This window comes from Saccostrea cucullata, unplaced genomic scaffold, assembly GCF_032062105.1.
Source record: "Saccostrea cucullata isolate Sc308-1 unplaced genomic scaffold, CSIRO_AGI_Scuc_v1 ctg11323, whole genome shotgun sequence".
NCBI classification, from domain to species: domain Eukaryota; kingdom Metazoa; phylum Mollusca; class Bivalvia; order Ostreida; family Ostreidae; genus Saccostrea; species Saccostrea cuccullata.
The window spans coordinates 38,096-61,124 of NW_026937545.1; the positions used below are offsets into that span (position 1 = coordinate 38,096).

The 23,029-nt window shown below is 32.3% G+C and overlaps 1 long non-coding RNA gene across 6 annotated transcripts; it reads left to right on the plus strand.

Annotated features, from left to right (window-relative positions):
- The first annotated feature begins 252 nt into the window (after nucleotides 1-252).
- Nucleotides 253-20,879, plus strand: LOC134248356 (uncharacterized). 6 transcript variants are annotated; one of them, XR_009988035.1, is made up of 7 exons: nucleotides 253-526; nucleotides 2,357-2,417; nucleotides 4,341-4,423; nucleotides 7,775-7,873; nucleotides 14,113-14,207; nucleotides 19,039-19,119; nucleotides 20,004-20,879. It is a non-coding gene; the product is annotated as an uncharacterized LOC134248356 (long non-coding RNA). The 6 variants fall into 6 exon arrangements; XR_009988031.1 differs by lacking the exon at nucleotides 253-526 and adding an exon at nucleotides 556-1,812; XR_009988032.1 differs by lacking the exon at nucleotides 253-526 and adding an exon at nucleotides 556-1,729.
- The last annotated feature ends 2,150 nt before the right edge of the window (nucleotides 20,880-23,029 follow it).

The window sequence follows — 23,029 nt, forward strand, 5'->3', positions numbered from 1 at the left end:
CCACGGAAGATATATTATCTGGCTTAGGGAGACCGCTGGATTAAGGCGACCTTTTTTGGTCTCCCTAATATTTTGACCTCATGAGTATTGCAAATGTCGTGTTTTTGGTATATAAACAGTCTTCCATTAGATAAAAGTGATGTTTTTGTCTGCGATTTAACATTAAAAAGTTGTCAAATTTCTATCATATTACCTGAAAAAGAAAAGAATGTATTACCTGTGTATAGATTTCAAAGGATATTTTTTCAGCATTGTGGAGACCACGGAAAACGTGCAATTTAACAAAAAATCTTGCATATATAATTTTTTCCGCATTAAATTATTTTAAATGAGTGTTTCTACCACTTATTTTTCCATTTTTTATGTTAAAAAACTAAAGATGAAAAATATTCTAAATTTATGCATCAAGTTCTGAATTCTTAGCAAGTGCTTTCCTTCATTTGTTCCGAATACCATCGGAATGCCTCTTCAGTTTTCAGAGAATGACCTTTGAACACCATGAATGTTGTGAAAGAGTTGTATTGCGGTAAGTAACTTAAATAATATAGTAATAAGTTGCATTTTAAAATACACAAGAAGAGCATTGATTTCTTTTTTGGAAAGGGGGGTGGGGTAATTAAATTTTGAATAATGAAAGTAAGATTTTAATTAAAGTATGGTTCTGTATTTGAACCTGAAGGAAATTCGAAATAAAGTTAAATGATGTCATATTATTTCATTATTTTAAATTAAGCAAGTCCACAAACAAAATTTAAAAATAAAGCCGAATGTTCTGTAGAAAAAAGCAGTCACTCTCAGGCTGAAGCACCTATTCAAGCTTTATGTAATAAGTTACCTCCTAGTCTTAAATGATTCTATTTTTATTTTGCCTCGTGATCTTTTTTTTTCATTTGCTTATCAACAATTTTTTTTTGTTGGTAGCCTCGTTCAACCTGAAACTGATAATGTGGTGTTTGGTTGTACTACATGTAACCCCCCCCCCCCCCCCCCTACGTATTGGGCAGGCCTATACTCTCCACTCCTACACTGTACACGAAAAGTTTATATTTCAAGGTGTTAGAAATTCATTTTTTCATAGCATTATGATATTTTGAATATATAGTGATTTGTTAAGTATTTTTATCCAATCAACAAATCATTTTCTCAGCCTATAGCATGTAGTTCCCTGCATTATTTTCAGCAATTCAGTGACAATCGTTTGAGGTTTAACCCATCCCCCCCCCCCCCATTCCCCACGAAATGAAACTGAAAATGTTTGGGTTTGCCCCCCCCCCCCCTTTATCTAAAATTTATTCCTACATCAGTTTAGGCATATGCTTGCGGGGTGCCCCTTTCTGAAGATGTGACAGGGAGTGAAACAATAAATTGTTTGGACGTACATTTTTGTATTATATGCATTTTTTAATGGATATAGAATTAAATTACAACCATTTATGGTTATTTTAAAAACAATTCAAAATTATTAATTTCTTATTTTATTTTATTTTGTTGTGGTACAAGTACCCTTTTTCTATAAATATCATCGGGCTCGAAGTGCCAAGTTTTTATAACTACATCCACTAAACACATGTTGATGTTGTGCCAGACTCCTCTCCGGTCCTTCTTTGTTGTGTGTAACCAGGTTTGTGGGTAATAAATACTGTTACTTCTTGGAGATAGTATTGTTTTAATCGTCTCACGACATCTGGAATCGCCCGGACACGGATCTACCGTTTGTTTTTGTTTTTATGTCGGTTGATTTCACCCGACTTTTCCCACACGTGTTTTGTCAACATTGATTGATAAATTGTGATTCGTGTGCATTCATTTTATGTAGGTTATCGTGTTCTTCTTTAATATCTGAGCATAATTGCTTCTTTTTTATGTGTTTATAAGTGTAGTAGGAAAGGAGAAATGCACGAAGAAAACATATGGCTGGACCGGGAATCGAACCCGGGACCCCTGTATTACTAGTCAGGTGCTCTAACCACTGAGCTATCCAGGCCGATATCCACGGTCCGTAAAGCCCGAACTTCTACATTCCTCCCTCCTTAAACAGGTCGAAGACACAAGTTCTAGGGCCCTGTCAGGAATTACTAATTTACACATACACTGTAACCTGAACAAGGCCCCCCACACTGGCCACCAAATGTAGTAGGAAAGGAGAAATGCACGAAGAAAACATATGGCTGGACCGGGAATCGAACCCGGGACCCCTGTATTACTAGTCAGGTGCTCTAACCACTGAGCTATCCAGGCCGATATCCACGGTCCGTAAAGCCCGAACTTCTACAATAAGTTTATTTCGTACTTTAAAAATTAAGTCAACAAATCTGTGCACGAGTGAATAACCTAGCCTTGTTTCCTGTATTTTCAGTGACAGAGAACCAGAATGTTGGATTGCAGGGAAGAACGAAGAGCCTCGAAACAACTTTGAGGTTTGTTTATTTTATATTGACACTTTTTAAATTATTATCTTTATGGAATACTCTGTGTGCAGATGAATATTTAGGAGACTACATTTTAAATTTCATAGGCCTAAGTTGGTTAGGCCTAATATCATGAATATGGCTCATGTATTTGCAGTGACTCTGCCACCAGCCAGCGTGTGTTTACATGAAATGTTACCTGTTTACATTACCTACAGACCTTGTAAACATAATTCTCGTAATCTTGTTTTATGTTAGTTTACCATATATATTTCCATTTCCAATTGTTTTCTCTGTGATAAACACTACAAAAGTGAATCTTGTTAATTTCATGGTAATACCCTGTGGTATGTATAATCTCTTTTACTGAAATGTCAGGTGTCAACCTGCATGTATATCACTGGTGTATAAATATACTAAAGAAAAAATAGATGTTTTGTTAAATTGTTGAACTAAATAATTTGATATGATATTTCTTTTCAACAAACAAAATAAATAATGTTATTTTAACACCCATACAAATCGGTTTCCTGACCATGCTGACCAACCCCCGTTTCATCAACTGCAATATTCCATTCAATATGGCGGCGGAGAAGTGACATAGTGCCTATATATGTTCGTGCTTGCCACAACCTAAATCTAGGTCACATATATAATTAAAGTTAACAAGATTACTTTGATCATAATTTAAAATTCTTTTGTTGTTTATTCTATAAATGTTTATATTTCACGACAGTAACTAAATTATCAATAAATTTGTTTCGTGTTTTTTTTGGGACTATATTTTAATAGTAAAATTTGATGGTTTTTTTGTGCATTTCAAATCTACTCAATAAGACGGTATTTCGATTTATTTTAAGATGGTTTTTTCAAGTAAAAATGGAAATATAAGAATCACTGTCTAGTTTAGTGAGTATGCCAGGGACATCAACAATAGTGGGAAACCTGGGATAATTTAAGCATAAAAGGCTTCGCCCGTTATGCAAATTATCTCATGTTTCCCACTATTGTTGATGCCCTGGCATACCCTCAAAACTAGACATTGATTCCTTAAGTAACTTTACTGTTATATAGATTTATAGCGATCTCTTTTTATTTAGAAATTTCGGACTATCAGTAGACAATACATGTTTACTGGTGTCTCATTATATCGCGGTACTTAAAACTTAAACATAAAAAGTGTAATTCCAATTTTTCACTTTACTTTCATCAAATGTCAAATGATATTCATATTTAATGCTGTAAAATATCATACACCTATTTACTGGCTATGAGAACAATAGCAAGTTTATCGTTCCCCAAGACAGCACTTTCACCTCGGGAAATCATGGAAATAGTTTGCTGTCGAGGGGGACAATAAACTTGCTATTGTCCTCATAGCCAGTAAATAGGTTTTTTGTTATACCAATGCTGACTTAACTTTTGTTAACTTTTGGGAGTCCACAATTATGATATTCCATATTATACCTATGCTGACTTAACTTTTGTTACGTCATAATATATATACGCGTCACAATCCGTATAAAACCAGAAGTTTTCCGAGATGAAAAACGAGGGAAACAGAATGCTGCCGGTGAATAGTTTGATGACTGTTTCACCATGGGCAGATAGCACAAAAACTATTTCACAGTAGGGGCTGTTTGGAAAAGATAGCATGTTTATTCGTCATGTTTTTATACTGAACAAATTTACAGAGGTATAATAAACAAATTTATTGTTCTCGCAAATAGTTCTCAAACGTTGATTAAAGTTGGTCTCCTGAAGGATGTTATCATGCAATTGGTCTGCTTAAGTTATAATTAAAACATATATATTATTATTTTACTTTGAATTTGCATTATGTCAGTCATTAGACAATAGACATGTTAGAAATATATGGATCTTAATTCCATTTTTTTTTATTTCCATTAAATACCTAATGTCTATTTGCAGGGTCTATGATAGAATTTTGTGGACCCCAGTGGAAAAAGAGGAAATCTTAACTCCAGGGTCAACATGTTTTTGTTCCAAGAAAGGTAAATTGATAATTACTTTTGCTAATATACTCTTTTATAAATTGTATGAACAAGAATGAACAAACAACGTAGTCATACCAGTAACCTAACAACAGTTTGAAAATGAAAGTGCAGTTTATGATCACAGGAGTTCGCGTACCTATCAATTTTGCCAAAATTTTCGGTAAATAAAAAAAAATACGTAATACCTATAATAATAACACAAGGAGTGCAACAGTTGTCGGCGACGCCATGACGTGACATTAGGGCTGGGTATTGGCCTGAAATTTCGTATTGCGATATATTGTGATATTTTTAACTGTATTGCAATATGTATTGCAATATTTTTAATGTAATAAAAATGGCACTTTCTTACTATATTTACTTTGATTTACATGCAGAATGTACATAACTTTGATAAGTAACCAACACAGAAAAAAATCTTGTTGAATTCATTTAAGTTATGCTCTAAAATGTTCCCACAAACAACTTCTGTATTACTGTTTGGTTTAATAACAAACTTTTATAGGTTCATTTTTATATTTAATGACAAAATTCCTTAATCTAAGCATATTGCCAATATATCGATATTACAAAATCGTATTGCGATACGATATTTTTTGTCATTGTATTGCAATATATTGAAATATCGATATTATTGCCCAGCCCTACGTGACATCATGGGTGGTCCACTTACCCAAAAGGAAAAAAAAATAAACAATCATACACGATTAACTAGAGATTACGATATTATTTAGAAACGAGTACAAGTACTTGTCTCTGGTTTCTTTTTGCATACAACCTCAATCGTCTAGATTAGCATTTCAAGCAGTTTTGTTCCTCTTGGGGTAAATGGATGCGCCCGTGACGTCACGTCATGGCGTCGCGGACAACGGATATTTGAGCGAAGTTGTGGAGAAATGTCACCGCTGCTGCTGTAAAACATGCATTTGAAATCATGCATTAAGAGCCATAAAGAATGGTCCCTACCAAAAAGATTGGTTTGTGTTTTATAATTTTTGATTGAAGATTAATTGTGCAACAGCCTTGATATTAAGCGAGGGGTTCCCAGGTGACCTAGAATGCGTTGCACTCCTTGTGTTATTTTGATACTTATTACGTATTTTTTTATTTAATGAAAATTTCGGTATAATTGATAGGTACGTGAAGTCCTGTGTTAGTTCAATCAAATGTCAGAATCCTTGTACATTTTTTTTGTATATCATTTTTGTTAGGGCTGTGTGTTGAGCAAAAACCATCAATATTTTATAATGTGATAATGTTACAATGCGTCTAATTGTGTTCTTTAACAAGTCTATCAAAAAGTCATAAAAATCAATATGCAAGAATTCTACAAAGAAATAATTGTTTTGCAACTCATATTAATTTTTTTGTTTTTATTTCTTGTTTAAATATTAAGTACATTTATCTTACACGTTGAATAAATAACATTTACTGGAAATAGGTTCATATTTTCAATATGTTGTTATTTTCTGACTCAGAAAAATAGTTTTATATCCTATGCATCATGTGAATGTGTTAAGAAAGAAAAATTATTATCCATATTTATATGCAATCTTATTAAAATTAGATGTTCCGAATCCGCTCTAACAACATTCCATTCTGGATTACATCAGAGCAACCTTTCGATAAATCATTATCCAATGAAATCGTTGCCTCTGAAATCTTGGCTTATAGTTCAAATAGGTTTCCTCTTTACACTGCCAAACCTAAACATGTTAAATGCCCGAGGAGTTTCGTAGTAAACAAAATATGCATTGCATAAGCTGTGCTATTTATGAATGTGACATGCGGGATATCTTGTATAGTTTGTGCTTTTTCATTTGCGTTATTCACTTAAGGATGCTAGACTGGTGAAATATACATTGAATTCATATTGAAATAACTTGAATTTAACGTAAGACAGTATCAATTATGATATATAGCTGTGGAACTAATTTTAGAATTGTTTACTGAAGCTTGAATCTGATTGGTCAAATTTTTTATGTGCATTCATAATCGAAAGGTCACTCTGACGTGACTGAATGAGATGTTGTTAGATGTTTGAGAAGCGGTAGCAGATTCGGAACATATAATTTTGATTAGATTGATTTACATGTAGACATTTCTCATCCATATTTAGAAAGCAAAAATATTTTGACTTATTTTTAAATTTTTTTAAACCCTTTAATTTAAACTTATTTGAAATTATTAATTTTGAAACTACATGTTGTTACATTTAGGCATGTGGGTATATGTAAATATCCTGTAAGTTAAAGTCTTTGTGTATGTAGTCATGCTATATACTTTAGACAATTAGTACACCTATAGTTTTGAATACAATTCATACATTGATTTCATTTGCTGCAATGGTCTTTTGTAATATTGCAAAAATGCATTTGGTCCACCTAATGCATGTATAAAGCAGTTAATGTATATACTCACTTATGATCATGCTTATAAGTATTTTGAAGGGATTTAAATTCTGGTCCAGAACTCTATATCAAACTTATAAGCAAATCATAAAAAGGTTAGTATTTCCAATCCAAGTTAAACATCAGAGCATTGATCTGAAATGGTCAATGTATTCTGTCAAAAAGTTGCACCACCTTATAAGCAGGTAAATACCAAATCCCTTCAAAACTTGAAATAACCTGAAAAAATACACCAGTCCACATTAAAAGCCAGTATATGCAGTATAGTTTTTTTTATTTTGATAACAGAATAACACTATAAATAATGAATTTTGAAAAAAAAAATTTTAAGTTAGGCCATGATAAATAAATTGCTAGATTCTCATCCAAATTTTTTTTAAAAATCGAGGCGGGCGGGCGGCTTTTATTTTATATTTTTTCAATTTGCAGATTTTTTATTGACCTGGTCAATTGGTGTAATGTATTGATTTATTTAAGGAATCACAGTCTAGTTAGTAGAGTATGCCAGGGCATCAATGAGGGTTGGGAACGTGGGATAATTTGCGTGATAGGCAAACTGATGATGCAGAATTTATCCCACATTTACTTATATTTTCATTTCATAGTTAAATAAAATTAAAAGTTTAGATGTTTAAAATGTACACTAGCAGGTTAAAATTAAACAAGGCCACTGGCATCAAACACAAAGATAGCAGAACAAGATTTACTGTACATGCATATTACGTCTCCTTAGAATCAGATACAAAGACAGACGCACTAGATTTACATGCATTTTAAGGCCTCAGCTCTTGACCAATAGCTTGGCAAAGCTTACAATTGATTTCTTGATCATTCTACTGAAATGTAAATTACATTATATTAGAGTGGATCTTTTAAAAAAAAAATTTATGCAGTTGACTTAGAAGCTCTTTATTACATGCACTGTTTACTTTTACAGGGGTGTATGCCAGAATGTTTTGAAGAACAGTCTGAATCTAACATGGAATAAATGAGGAAAAACAGCCTTCCTGCTTACAAATCTATATTCTGACAAAGGGTAATTTTGTTTAATTCAATTAGAAGTGCACATATGATTATGCTCCCCCACCCCTTCATAGAAAGGGAGGGCATATTGCTTTGATGCTGTCTGTCGGTCGGTTTTGTAGTCCACCACTAGTTCATTTTCTTCGCAGAGGTTGCACATATTGAATTGAAATTTGGTACTGGTGTACAAGGGGTGATCAAAAAGTTCGCGAACTATCTCTATATCTACAAAACCACAATTCAGATTAGAATGAAAATTCTTACACACATAGCCATACACAAGGTCTATAAATAGCATATGCTGAAAAAAGTTTTTCTCCTTGTTTGTGACGTCACAATGTGCAAATAACGTCACTATATAGGTCACTTGTGACGATTAATGGTTGTCTTAGTCGAACTCGTTCAACAAACGACTGTACAATTTATTGTATATCTTAGAAATCCCTCTGCAGTATCATATGATAATTTGTACACAGCTTATTAAGATAAATTGGGTTCTATGAATTTGATTAATGATTGGATTGATCGTTTAAGTGAAGGAAGGCAGAAGGTTAAAAATGATACTCGTGATCTTGTCCAGTCAAAGCAAGTTTGAAAAGATATGTGATTTTAATTAAGCATTTTGCTATCAAAGACCTCCAATTTACACTTTGAAAAATAGTTGAATATTTGAAGAATAATATAATTTTTAAATACCTAAGAATCGTTTACTTTACATTTTAAACATATTAGATATGATAAAAAGGAGGCACCCATTCTCTATTCACCTTGAATAAAGGTCTCCAGAGACAGAAGATTTGTGTTTTAATGGTCGCCATGCTTATTTTTTGAAAGGATATTCTTATCCACCCATTCTGTTGCCAAGGTTTGACCATTTCTAACAAATTAACTGTTATTGTTATAAAAATTTACTCACATGGAAAGAAATATAAAACTCAGAAAAATCTTTCAATTTTTGTGACAGAACGCTACAGAGGGGGTCACGTGACCACCAATATCATGTGATTCGTGCATGTGTAACAGGTGGTTGATGTGCATTAAAATCAAAGAGGAATAATTTAAAATATAATCGACATTGAAACAAAATATATTGTTTCTTTTATGGAAGTTATTCAATTAGTTCGCAAACTTTTTGATCACTTTTTATATTGTTTGATTATAAGCATGGGTTAATATATGCATAGGTATCATCATGTCCATCTCTTTGTTTATGTGTTTGCCCACTTGTATGATTAGCTTTTTTGTTCTAATTATGGCTGAGATAAATTGATTAAGGTCATCTGAATACAAATAATTTAAAGTAAATTACTATTGTATTAGGATGGACATTTTGGAAAAGATGTAGCTTTATTACTAGGGTATTATAAAATCTCAAGTTTTGAATGCTGATTTACATGTAGATAGTAGTTGGTCTCCTTAATGCAGTTATAATACATTTGGTCTCCCTATGCACACATTATATTATATAAATTGAAAGATCTACATGTATTTTTATTTGTTGTTTATTGATTGATTGTATACTGTTTAACGTCCCTCTCCAGAATATTTCACTGATATGGAGACGTCACCATTGCCGGTGAAGGGCTGCAAATTTGGGCCTATGCTTGGCACTCAGGGCCATTGAGCAGGGAGGGATCTTTATCGTGCCACACCTGCTGTGACATGGGGCCTCGGTTTATACGGTCTCATCCGAAGGACCGCCCCATTTAGTCAACTTTTACAACAAGCAAGGGGGTACTGAGGACCTATTCTAACCCTGATCCTCACGGGAAGTTTAATGTTCTTGTTAGATTTAGTTCATTTAACAAACATATAACTTACTAGGGTATTAAAATCTCAAGTTTTGAATACTGATAAAGTGATTTACATGTAGATAGTAGTTGGTCTCCTTAATGCAGTTATAATACAATTGGTCTCCCTTATGCATACAGTATATTATATAAATTTAAAGATCAACATGTATTTTTGCTAGTTGTTTAACAGGTCGAGGAAACTATTTTCTGTGAAGTTGGAATAAATTTACATGTTTAGTGAGGAACCAACGTGACTGACAAATCGACCAATCAGCTCAATGAGTTGCATTATGGTTTACTAAAAAAATATTACATGTGTGTTTCTAAAAGGCCAGTTTTTTAAATTGCTCTTGGAAAAACGTGATGCATTTTCCCAAGCATTTTACACACTTAATACAATATGAATATCATTATCTACTAATTACATGCTCACATTTATATACAAATGATTTACAATGGTAAAAATTAGGGTTTTCTCCACTCCATTTTAAAAGTCCGTTTGTTGACAGCTTTCCCTGTGTTATGCTGTCAGTGAAAAGTCATTTTACGTGACTATTACTTGGTCCAAAAACAATCAACTCTGAGGTGTGCTTACGTATTGTCAATGTTTCCAACGTATACAACTTCAAAATATATGCTACTCACGTTCTGTGATCAGTGTGCATGAGGGTTTATATAACTTACAGGTAAATAATAAAAAAATGCAACTTAAGATATTCTTTTTTTTTCTTTATAAAATGCGAATTTTAATTTCTAGTTACAAATAACTGAGCAACAACTGAATAAATTTAACCAGTAACATAGCAAATTAATGATTATCAAGTTAAAAAACTTATCAATGTGCAAACTTTGTGAGCAGTAGAGGGGTATTTCAAGGTACTATTTAACAAGGAAAACTTACTTTATTTTGTTAATGTCACCATGAAGAATCTTAATTAGTACCCAATCTACGTATTTTTCATAACACATTTCAAAAAAATTGTTTGCTGACTTTCCTGTAGTCGTTTGAAATCGCATCCTAAATTTCCCTGACCCATGTGTTTTTTAGTAAAAATAAACATGTAGTAGACCATCATGCTTTTCGGCTCATTCACCATTGTTTGCTGTGAGAACCTCTGTGCGCAATCGCCACAATATTCATATAAGGTAGTTTCCTCGACCTGTTTAATGTCCCTCTTATATTTAGTCTATTTAACAAAGCATACAGTGTAAAACTTACTAGAGTAATAAAATAAGGATATGGAGATAACGAACAGTATTCAATATTGAAGTCCATAAACAACATTAAATAGGAGCAGAGCAAACACGGACCGACGAAACATCAGAGGTGAGATCAGGTGCCATGGAGGAATGAGCATCCCCTGCTGACTAGTCATACCCGCCGTGTACTCCTTGTCATAATCGGGAAATAACGGAAAATTCGTCAACAATTCAATGTACCGTAATTAGGGGAATACAATACGCACTTTTTTCCTAAAATAAATTTCTGTGAGAAAGGGATGCGTATTTTACATCACAATGGGATTTTGACAAGTTTTTCTTTCAGGTGAAACACGGCTATCATACGTACATACCGTAGAATTACCTAGAGACATATGCAATTTCTTTTGTTAATTGCCATATTTTAAACTTCGGAAAGTTATTGTTTGAAGGTATGCTTCTTAAAAATGTCACTTTCATAATCTTTTTATGCCCAAATAACTTGAAAAAGTAAGTTAAAAGTAATTTGAGCTGCATGTTGATTGTCTCCGAGGAGGCCGCCATTACCGATGTTATTTTTAGACGTTCACTCATAGCTATGTCACGTGCTTCCGGAATGATAGTGCACATGCACCTTATCTGCCAGACAAAGTAATAAATCATTTTTTGATGAAATACAATAAAATTAATATTAATTTTAGGTTTAAAATAACTCAGTGATAATCTGCAACAATATTAACACCCCTCCATACGTTCCAATGAAAGGAAGCCAATGTTGTGACACACGTGCGCTGGTCAAATGTTAATTACCTATCAACACCCCTCGGGGCAATTAATTGTCTACCGACTCCAAAGCAATGTTTTTACAGTTAGAGCACTGATTATTTACTGCCATGTTAATTGCTGTGATTATTTTCTTTGTTAAAAATTGGGGGTCGGTTTATGACTTTTCGTATGTGTGAGCATGGTGAACATGTGTTGATTACGGCACTTAAACAATTAAACACTTGTTAAATGTAATTTTACCTTATCTTATACTTATCGGCCTCTTGTTTAAATAATTGAGAGTTGAGAAATGAAATCTAAATTATGCTAAAACTTTTAATAAAAGTGGTATCATTTAGAAAATAAGATATCCGCGAAGATTCTGAAGAGGAAAATCGTAGTCTTCTTAAAGAAATAAATACTTTGATGTTTCAATTTCGTTTCTTGTTAAAATATTGTAACTTGTAAGATAATTTTAAGCATGATTATCTAGAACCAAAATTAAATATGACAACTGATAAAACTTTCGACAATATCTCTTGCTTTGTTGAAATAAAATTATTTCATCTAAGAATATGGCAACGCATAATTTCAAAATCACCGTAACTATTCTTTAAAAAAACCTGTTAATACTTTTAAGCAACATTATCTTGTGCTTTGTTGAAATAAATGAATAAATAATTTTCTCCAGATTGCCGCGATACGGAATGTCAGGATTAAGAGAAAGTTATAAAGTGTGTATTTTTAATAAAGTGTGTTCAGTAAATTTTTGACACCTAATCCTCGCGCCGATTTTCGTAACAAATTACCGTGATTTTCATAGTTCAGAACATCGCTTGGTAAATTTTTCTGTTGCGTATAATACATCCGAACTGCGTTTTTTTCCCCAGTTTCAGACTCAAAAAGGGGGGTGCGTATTTTACATCAATGCGTATTATACTCGGCCAAATACGGTATAAAAAAGGACTAACAATTGGTATGAAAAACGTAAGTCAGCATTTGACTCAATGTTAAATTGTATTTGCTGACAAGGTCCATTGTATCAACCATAGAACTTACAAAATGATGACTTTAAACAAGACTGCTGATATTCCTGTTTCATCAACTTGAACTTGCTTGTCAATAATTTACTTCTTTTTAGAAATTGTTTGTATGTAGAGCATGCTCTTGCATATCGAATCAACTGAGATATAGTGAAACCTGTCTAATCCGACATGCACGGGGAGAGCAGTTTTGTGTTGGAATAGACAGAGTGTCAGACTGCACAGTGTTAAAACAAGGAAATTACTCAAATGGAAAAGAATTTAACATCGAAATTCACAGTGTATCGGATTATTCAGGTGTCGGATTAGACAGTTTTCACTGTACATACACTCCGTATGCAGGTGATGAAGATATATTGCTGCATATTTAAGGGAAGTTGACGATACAAAAGTCGTCACGTTTATCATATAACTAGGTTGTTAGGTTACCATTAACAGTGATTTACATCTTTTTCAAGTAAAATATCCAAGTAAGAAACAGATGTGCCAGAGTCTGTGGTATCTTTTATCTCAAGCTCTCCTGAATATATCGTATTGAAGTAGGAATGGAAACTACCAATGTTAATTGTCAACATGTTGTCGATATATCTGAAGATCGAGTTGAAGGCCACAGCAAGTGTTTTCTTCTTTTCACGCATAAGATTTGGCATATATTCTACTTCATAAGAATACAAAAAACTCAAGTTTTGAAAACTGATTTACATGTGGATTGAAGTTGGTCTCTTAAATTCAGTAAAATTACATTTGGTCTCCCTTATGCATACAATATAAATTTAAAGACTGGAATGTATTTTTATTTATTTCTTTGTTGTTTAATTCCTTCTTAGATTTAGTTCATGTAATAAAGCATGTAATTAACTAGGGTATTGAAATATATCTCCACTTTAGGTTTACCATTTAGCATATTAAAATTAATATCGAAATTTCAATTTCAAAAAAAGTTTTATGTGCTAAAGGTTAATTTTTTTAAAAGCATATTATATTATAATACTAAAGGTATATTTAATTCATATATTATCAATATAAAATTTTCATAGTAATACAGTTTCTGTATACCATGTTCAGTAAAAATCAAAGGATCAAAAGTTAATTAGAGGGTCACCACGAGTCCCAAACAAGGTGTGCAGGGTATACACAGAGACCAGTAAGTAAATTACAATCAAGTTCCAGCATCCAATGATGGACTTTCACGCACTTGATTGAAAGGGCTACCTAGACCAGGTATTTTTGAAGGCGTTGCTTAAAATCTGTGCCTTTAAGCAATGTTATGTTAAGCATCTCATATCAGAGTAGGAAATTACTGACTGCCCATGGCAGTCTGTTTTTGAGGTAGGGATTAATCTCTGTATATGTAGTCCTGGTTATTTAAACAACTTATCTCTGTTCTCTTTTTAAAAAAATGTGCAGTTGATTTAGGAGCTCTTTATTATCTTCCTTGTTTACTCTTGCAGGGGTGTATGCCAGATTCTTTCGAAGAACAGTCTGAATTTAACATGGAAAAAATGAGGAAAAACAGCCTTCCTGCTTATCTATATTCTGACAAAGGGTAATTTTGTTTTTAATTCAATTAAAAGTACACTTATAATTATGCTTGCATCCCTTTCTAAAAAGGGAAGACATATTGCTTTGCTGCTGTGTTGTTGGTAGGTTTGGTAGTCCATCACTAGTTTTGCTAAATTTTCTTCACAGAGGTTGCATATATTGAATTGAAATTTGATACCAGTGTGTATTGTTTGATTATAAGCATGCATGTATACATGTACATAGGAATCATCATATCCATCTTTCTGTTCATGTGTTTGCCCACTTGTGTGATAAGCTTTTTTTGTTTTAATTCTGGCTGAGATAAATTGATGAAGGTCATCTAAATACAAACAATTTAAAGTAAATTAGTGAACTATCGTGTTGGGATAAACATTTTGGAAAACATGAAAATTAATTGCTAGGGTATTATAAAATCTCAAGTTTTGAATACTGATTTACATGTAGAAAGTAGTTGGTCTCCTTAATGCAGTTATGATACATTTGGTCTCCCTTATGCATACAGTATATTATACAAATTTAAAGATCAACATGTATTTTTGTTTGTTGTTTAATGAACCTCTTATATTTAGTTTATTTAACAAAACATATAATTACTAGAGTATTAAAATCTCAAGTTTTGAATATTGACTTACATTTGGATTGGTCTCTTACATTTAGATAATAGTGTTGCATTATGTATGTACTATGCCTAAATAGTAGACATGGTGCACGAGCCAGAGGTGAGTGCACTATGTGTCAAACATTGCCTACTGCTTAGGCATAGTACAATCATGCATAATGCAACACTATTGTTATTATTATGCTGACTGTTATGATTATTTATGTGGCAATTTGACTTTTTCCTGAAAATATCGGTGCTAACACGATGCACTTGCAAGAACTCATTCAAAATTTTCATGCTAAAGTTGCTTAGGTTTTTTTTAGGATATAAGATTATTTTCTCTAAATAAGTCAGGATTTTCTGTCCCAAAGCAACTCATCTTTATTTTCTGTTTTGTTATTACGACTGATTTGTTTGCATACGTCAATTCTCATTGAAATTTTTCTTTCACATCCTTATATTAAGAGTTAAATAAAAAAGCTTTTAATGACTCCATGACATCAGTTCATCTAACAGTCTGTATGTAATTAGTTGGAAACTATTCAAATAATATTTGTCTATTTCTCCTTATTGTGTCAATTGGATAAATTAAGTTTAAATATTAAATTAAATGCCACCAATCAGTGATCGTGTCTGTGGCATAATCGATAAGGCATCGGACTGACAAACTTACGGTTGTGAGTTCGTTTCCCGGCGTGAGCTTTGAAGAATTTTATTCAGTAAGGAAGTCCATGCACTATTTTGGCATAGTATGCTTATGCTATTTAAATCCTAAGACCACTATGTCAGAATAGTAGGATATGGGTTGTATAGAGACAAACTGACAGGAAGCATAATAATAGGTAATAATACATTTGGTCTCCCTTATGCATACGATATACATGTACAGGGTGTCGGAAAATAATTAAAGGTAACACTTTCAAACTTTTAGAATGCAGTTTTAATATAGAAGAATTTATTTCAAAATATGTACACATATAAAGCAAGCAAGTAAGTTTAATCTGATAGCTTAATTTAATTAATATGTCAAAGAATACAGTAAAACTCGTTTAGTGCGAACACTGATATTGCGAATTCACGGATATAGCAAAGTCATTTTGGATCCCCAGCTATAAAAATTTAATGGATTTCTTATACGTTTATAACAAATTACGGATATAGCGAAGTAATTTCAAAGGTCCCAGCGACTACGTTATAACCGAGTTTTACTGTATTATTTTTGCAGCATTTTATGTACATAGTACTAATCGTCATTTCAATAATTAATGACGTTCTCTAAGTGACGTCCTTTCACCAGCTTCCCTTCCCTAACTCGCACTTTGAAATTATTAATAACATTTTGACACATTTCTTTGCTGATCTTAAAGTCTCGTTTAATATTTGACAAAAGCATCTTGTGTCCACCGGTTTTAGTTTGTAAACGCAAGACGAGGTATCCCCAGAGAAAGCATTTGCACGGGTTCAAATAGGGACTGTGTGCAGGCCAATATTGTCCACACTCCTGCACTTTTGGGTATCGCTGGGAAATTACCTTGTCACTAAAGATTTCATTGAGATAATCTAATTCAATATTACATGATGTTTGTGCTGTAGCACCATCTTGCATGAATCATACATTTTGCATATTTGCTGTTCGTTTTCGAAGCGCAGGAACAAATTTGTTTTTCAAAATTGACAGGTATCATTGTGAATTAATAGTGTCTGTAAACACGTAAGGGCCAATCACTCCATGTAATGATATGGCACACCAAACAGTTAATTTTTCACTTTGCAATGGTCTCTCTGTGTAACAATGAGGCTGTTCATTTCCCTAGAATCTCATGTTTTGTTTATATATATGTACAGAGAGGAGGAAATGTGATTTGTCTGAAAACCAAACATTTTGAAATGCATCTGCTTAATTGTCAGCAACGTCAGCTGCCCAACGCAAAAATCAAGTCTTTGAACCTGATCTGAAATACTCAAACTCTGCATTATCTGAATTTTGTATGGAAAAAGTCTGAGATCCTTCCTAAATATGTCATGAACACAAGTATTTTGGATTCCAGTCTCTGAGGAGGAACATCTAATTGATTTTTTGTGACTTTTAGAGAGCATTTCTCGAAGCTTATTCACATTTTTGTAGAGTTTTCCGACTTGACCTGGGTTGACCTGCTTTTGGCGCATTGAGCCCTTTCGAATGATATCCGATTCACAGAAATAGCTCGAGATTTAGCGAAGTAATCAAAATGGTAAAATGTTACCTTTCTTTTCAGACACCCTGTATTATATAAATCTAAAGACTGACATGCATTTTTTTTGGTTTCTTTGTTGTTTAATGTCCCTCATAAATTTGGTTCATGTAATAATTAAAGCATGTAATTAACTAGGGTATTGAAATATATCTGAAGTTGTTAATGCTGATTTGCATGTGGATAGTAGTTGGTCTCCTTAATGCAGTAATAATATATCTGGTCTCCCTTATGCATACTGTATATTATGTAAATTTAAGTATCTATGTGTGTAAGTATCTTAATGTGTGAAAATCAAAATATACTCTGAATGATAGTGGTCGTTGACTTGTTCTTTCAATTCAAGCACACAAGTCAACAGCCAAATTATCATGAAATATAGAATTAGAAATTATTTTATCATCTGTCTCAATCTACATATACGAATCATGAATTTAAGAATGTTAATATATTATATATGCATTAAGTATTAAATTGTTAATTTTGGACAATTAGTATGTTTAGCATCTCATATCAGAGTTTGAAATTGCTGACTGCCCATGGCAGTCTGTTTTTGAGGTAGGGATTAATCTCTATACTTGTAGTCCTGGTCATTTAAACTCTCTATTCTTTTTTTTCAGGGTATAATAAGTTTGTAGAAAATAATTAAAGTATAATATATCAAGGGAGCACTTTTAGTTAAATGTACTAGCTATAGTATGAGTTGACCTACGATTAGTGCTGTCAAATCGGATGATTTTTAGTAACCGGGTACTCGCCTACTTTTCAGTTCAAGTAGCTGGTTATGCAGATGATTTTTTCTTTAGACCTCAAAATACCTCCTTTTGCAATATACTAAACAGGAACTAGTATAAGTATTTGTAACTTCGTAACCATTTCCATATTTTTTTTTTGCATATTTTCCATATTTGCATATATGGAATAAAGACAAGTACATGTGTATGCATGTAAATCTGCATATCTGACATGCTTTGATTGGCTAATGCACTGATGTGTGAATTAGTAAAATGAGCATGAACTAGCGAGAAAGCTTTTCATTGTGACTGCATTGCCTGATATAAATAACTGTTCTCTTATTCTTAGTATACATACTATTTTTGGTATAGAGGAGAAACTCTCATTGAATCTCAAGACATTTAAAATTACTTCTTTATTAAAATCTAGTTTGTAATGTCACTTATGTACTCTTCTTTCCCGTCTTTGGTGTATATAAACCATATCCAAAACAATTAATATAACATCTCTGTGCGCCGGTTACACATTTGACGTCATTTTAGTCAAACCCAATTCCAAAGATACTTTGAAAATCATTAAACGAATTGTCTGTTTCTTAAATGCTATACGAACGATTTCTAAATGGAGGTAAATTATTGACAAACAAGTTAATGAAACAAGAATATCAGCAGTCTTGTTCCAGGTCATCATTTTGTAAGTTTTATGGTTGATATTATGGCTTGTCAGCAAATACAATTTATCATCGAGTCAAATGCTGACTGACGTTTTTCATACCAATTGTTAGTTGTTATTTATACACTGAATTGACGACGGATGTTTCCGTTATTTGATGGTCGTGACGTTAAGCACACGGCCGGTGTGACTGGTCAGCAGGGGATGCTCACTCCTCCATGGCACATGATCCCACCTCTGATGTTTCAGAAGTCTGTTTTCTCTGCTCCTATTTTGTATTGTTTTATGGATTTGATATTGAATACTGTTTATTATCTCAATATCCTTCTTATAATTATGAAGTTTTGATATATATATATATAAGATTTTCATTCTGGTTTCACTGATTAAAATTTGAGTTCAATGTTTTACAGTCAGTAAATTGCTATTTCTTTTGTTTGTTTACTTATATCAGACCAATGGTGTCAACATATTCTCAAATAATTAGAATAAACTTACATATATGTACAACTCTTAAACTAGAGTACTTTTTGTCACTGAAGTTATATGATTGGTCAAAAATTGACTTACTTTCATTTTTGTGTCACTTTCAGAGCAGAACAACACTTAGAGATAACTTTACTTGGTGCCTGTCTGTCCGTCTGTCACACTTTACATCTCCAGAACTGTAAGAGGTATGGTTTTGACATTTTGCAAATATATTTCTTGGCACTAGGGCTTTTGTAAATCACCATGGCTAATGACCCCATGACCTTTGACCTACTTCGCAAAATTATATTGCCGATAAATTTGGTTATTTAATCAAGAGGAAAGCGCCAAGTCAATCGCATTTTTATTTAGCTCATGCACTGATTGTCATTGAAAATGAATATGCTATTATTACAATTTACTTGACTTGCCCTTCTTTACAAAACATATTCTGTACAGTTTGTTTTAAATTATGGCTTTCAAATTTTGAGAGAGTTTAATTAGCATTTATACATTTTTATGAGCTCATGATACTATACTTTGAAACCCTTTCTTTCTGAGGATTTTTGGAAGCACCTACATGTGTATTAATAAAATGATAAATATTTATTTCTCATAATTTCAATTAAATTATTCATTTGATTGCCAGATTCTATCCCAGTCTTTTCCGTTTGGTCCTTTTTTCCTTGCAGACAAATGCATGAACCTCCAAGGCTCCATGCTTATGTTATATTAATATCTGGCCACTCTTAGATTTATTTATCTCTTTAATGAAGCCACATAGCAGGCTACTTATACATTCCTCAAAATACTCTAGTTCCTATATAATATCAACAGTAAAATTATTTCAAAAAGATTTGATGCTTCATAGTGATCAGTCTGTTCATTCATCTGTCTGTCAAATAAACATATCCCTTGTTAAGAATACAGGTGACTCTCAATACTTCAATCTTTGATTTTTTTAAATTAGGTACATGAAGTTGCTTCCTAACGTCTGAAAGTTCTATTACAATCATCATTACTTTTATTAGTTTTCTTCATGTATTAAAGTTTAATGTATTTTGAACTTTAAAACTTTTATTTGTTCCAGGTAAGAGAGAAATTCAGAAATTCTAAAATTGCCCAAGGAGTTCGTGGATTGCATCATACTGCTTACAGACCTTGACAAAAGACAGTGTCTTGAAAAAAAACTGAAAATATTCAGTGAAAAATATTGATGAGAGAAAGATCCACTAGAAATCTTGAAGCCTTTGAGCTGAAATCTGGACTTAACTGGTATGTCTTACTAGGTCATCAGTCATGTATAATAAATACAATAAACACTTTAGTACAATCTTTAAATATATAATTTGTAGCTCGCATACTTCAATTATTTCATGACATTTAAGTAAGAATGAGAAATTCCTAGCTAGATTAAAAACTATTATAGACCAAATTTGATATTGTGAAATAATTCATCTAGAAAATCAGATATGAGTACATGTGTGTAAACTTGCATGTAAATTAATTGTTAAATAAGTTCAATTTATCATTAAGTTGCAAGTTAACTAATTGTAGTGCATCTTTAATGTAAAAGTATGGATGAAAACCATTTGATTTTTGTACCTTTGAATGTATTATTCAATTTGTATAAGCTCTTTTGATAAATTGTTTGATATTTTATAAAAGTTTTTAGTACATGCAATCACTAGATGTGTCATAATTTTGATTTGATTACTATTCTGTTTTTAAGAAGTAAAAAAGTAAAAAGTACCATGTAGCTTATTCTAGTTTAGTGGCACATCGGACTGGTATATCATGTATATTGAACTGTCAATGAAATAAAAGTCTAAATAGTCAAATATGCACTATCTTGTAGTTTGGTATGGTATTAAATGTTAAACAACTACTTTTTTTTAATAAGCAAAGGATATGCTTATGTGACTGTATTTTCATATGCGGTGAAAATAAAATAATTTTAAGCATTTGAATTATTTTGATTTTTTTTTTGTTTTTGGTCTCTGCATGTTTATTGATTGCAAATATGCATATTGAACATGGCATCCACATATTGCTAAACTTCATGCATATGGGGCATAGCTTTTACTGAATCTTATTATCTTAATCATAACTTTGAAATTTTTTGTAAATGCATAACATGTAGTCATGGTTTCAACTGGTCAACTGTATTACAGGTATCATTGTCTAGTTAATAGAAGCCCTGGCATAGTCTACAACTTCTAGCTAGACAGCGATTCCTTTTATATCCAATTAACTGTGAAAAAAAATTGTTAATTTAGATTGGAAAACTTTCAAAGAGTCATCACAGAGACTGAAAACAAATAGAAATTTTCTTCAATCACAAAGTATTTAAACAGATATAGATATTTGTTTCCCAGAGTGGAATTCAAACACATGACATAAGGATCAACTTCTTAACTCTTAACTTCTTAACTCATAGACTCCTGAGCAAAGGCCCTTACCACTGTACAACAACAACAAGCTACTGTACGCTTATAAACTGTTCTCTCTCTGTAAGATTTAAATGCAATGACTATAGTTTTATATACAACATGTACAAGGTTACCTAACCTAACTGATCATGTTGAGTCATATTAGCACAAATTTCTTTCAGCTAACCTTGAAGGATGATCATCAGCAACTATTTTGGATGGATACAATTTGTTAATTAATGTATAAACAACAAAATTACTGTGAAAAAGAATTGTCTACTTAAGCCAGAAGTTATATTTATGAAAATATACACTGGTCTCCATAAGCCATATGAGAGAAACATAAAATATTAGGGAGACCACTTTTTTCATATATTTTTAGTAGGCAGGTTTAATGAAAAAATGAGGCAAGAGTAGGCTAAATGGTGGTCTATAGATCATGGATCTGGTATTCCTCTTTAGAAAAATGCATAATTAAAAAAAATGTATATTGTCTCCTTAAGCCATATATAAAGGTCTGGTCTCCCTAGTCCATAAATCAGAGTTATATATATATATATATATATATATATATATATTTGTTTGAATTTTTTAGCTGGAATAATTATTTTTAATTATGTGAAAATTTTTTAGCTATATAATAACAACACACTTTAAACTCTAGATACTTACCAATATATGAAAGAAAATATATTTGTCAATAAGCAGTTTACATGAATGTTCAATCATTGCACTAATTGATAAATGATCTGTCAGTTTCCTTAAATGAAATGTATCTTTCCCTTATTTACTCAAACCCCAAATTAACTTTTATACCCAAATTAAATAAAATTATCAAATCTTTGCTACAATTATGTACTAGTAAAGTTATAATTGTAACCTAGGAAGTGAAGAGTGCAAGAGCAAGAATAAAAATGATTAGGTGCATATATCCCAGGGATACAGTCACATCCTTAAAAAGCAATGTCCTTACCCTTGATTCAGATTATTCTGTCTCAATTTTTCTATGACATGTGCACAAAGAAAAACTATTAGCTTTCCATGAGCAACGGAGCTACCTTGATACAGTACCCGCATCCTTATTCTTTACAGGATACACGATACGATAGGATACACGCACGATACGATACGATACGATAGGATAAACGCACGATACGATAGGATACACGCACGATAGGACAGGATACACGTACGATAGGAGAAACGCAAAACACGATAAACACAAAACACGATAAACGCAAAACAAGATAGACCTGATAAACAATCTTCACTATAGGATAAACGCAAAACCTGATAGGATTGTTTCAAAATGCGAAACGTTTTCTGACAAGACGAAAATATTATTTTGTTTAGTTACTACAATATTTTATTTTAAGTACTTGCAAAGCTTCAAATCTAAATTATGCAGTACATTTAATCATTATAAAACAAATTGAGATGACTGGTAATTTTACAAAAGTTGTGTCTTTATACATATTTTTTGACATTGATGAAATGGATTATTATGAAATGGAGACTGTAATTTTTTTAATTATTATTTCTACTCAAGGGTGTGGATTTACGATTATTTGTGTAAATGAATTCTCATCTTAAGGTTGAACTAAGACTCCTTCACGGAAGAAATTTACGCAATAAAATAAATATTTGTATTTAATGTCTAAAGCTTACAATCTGCGGTATATAT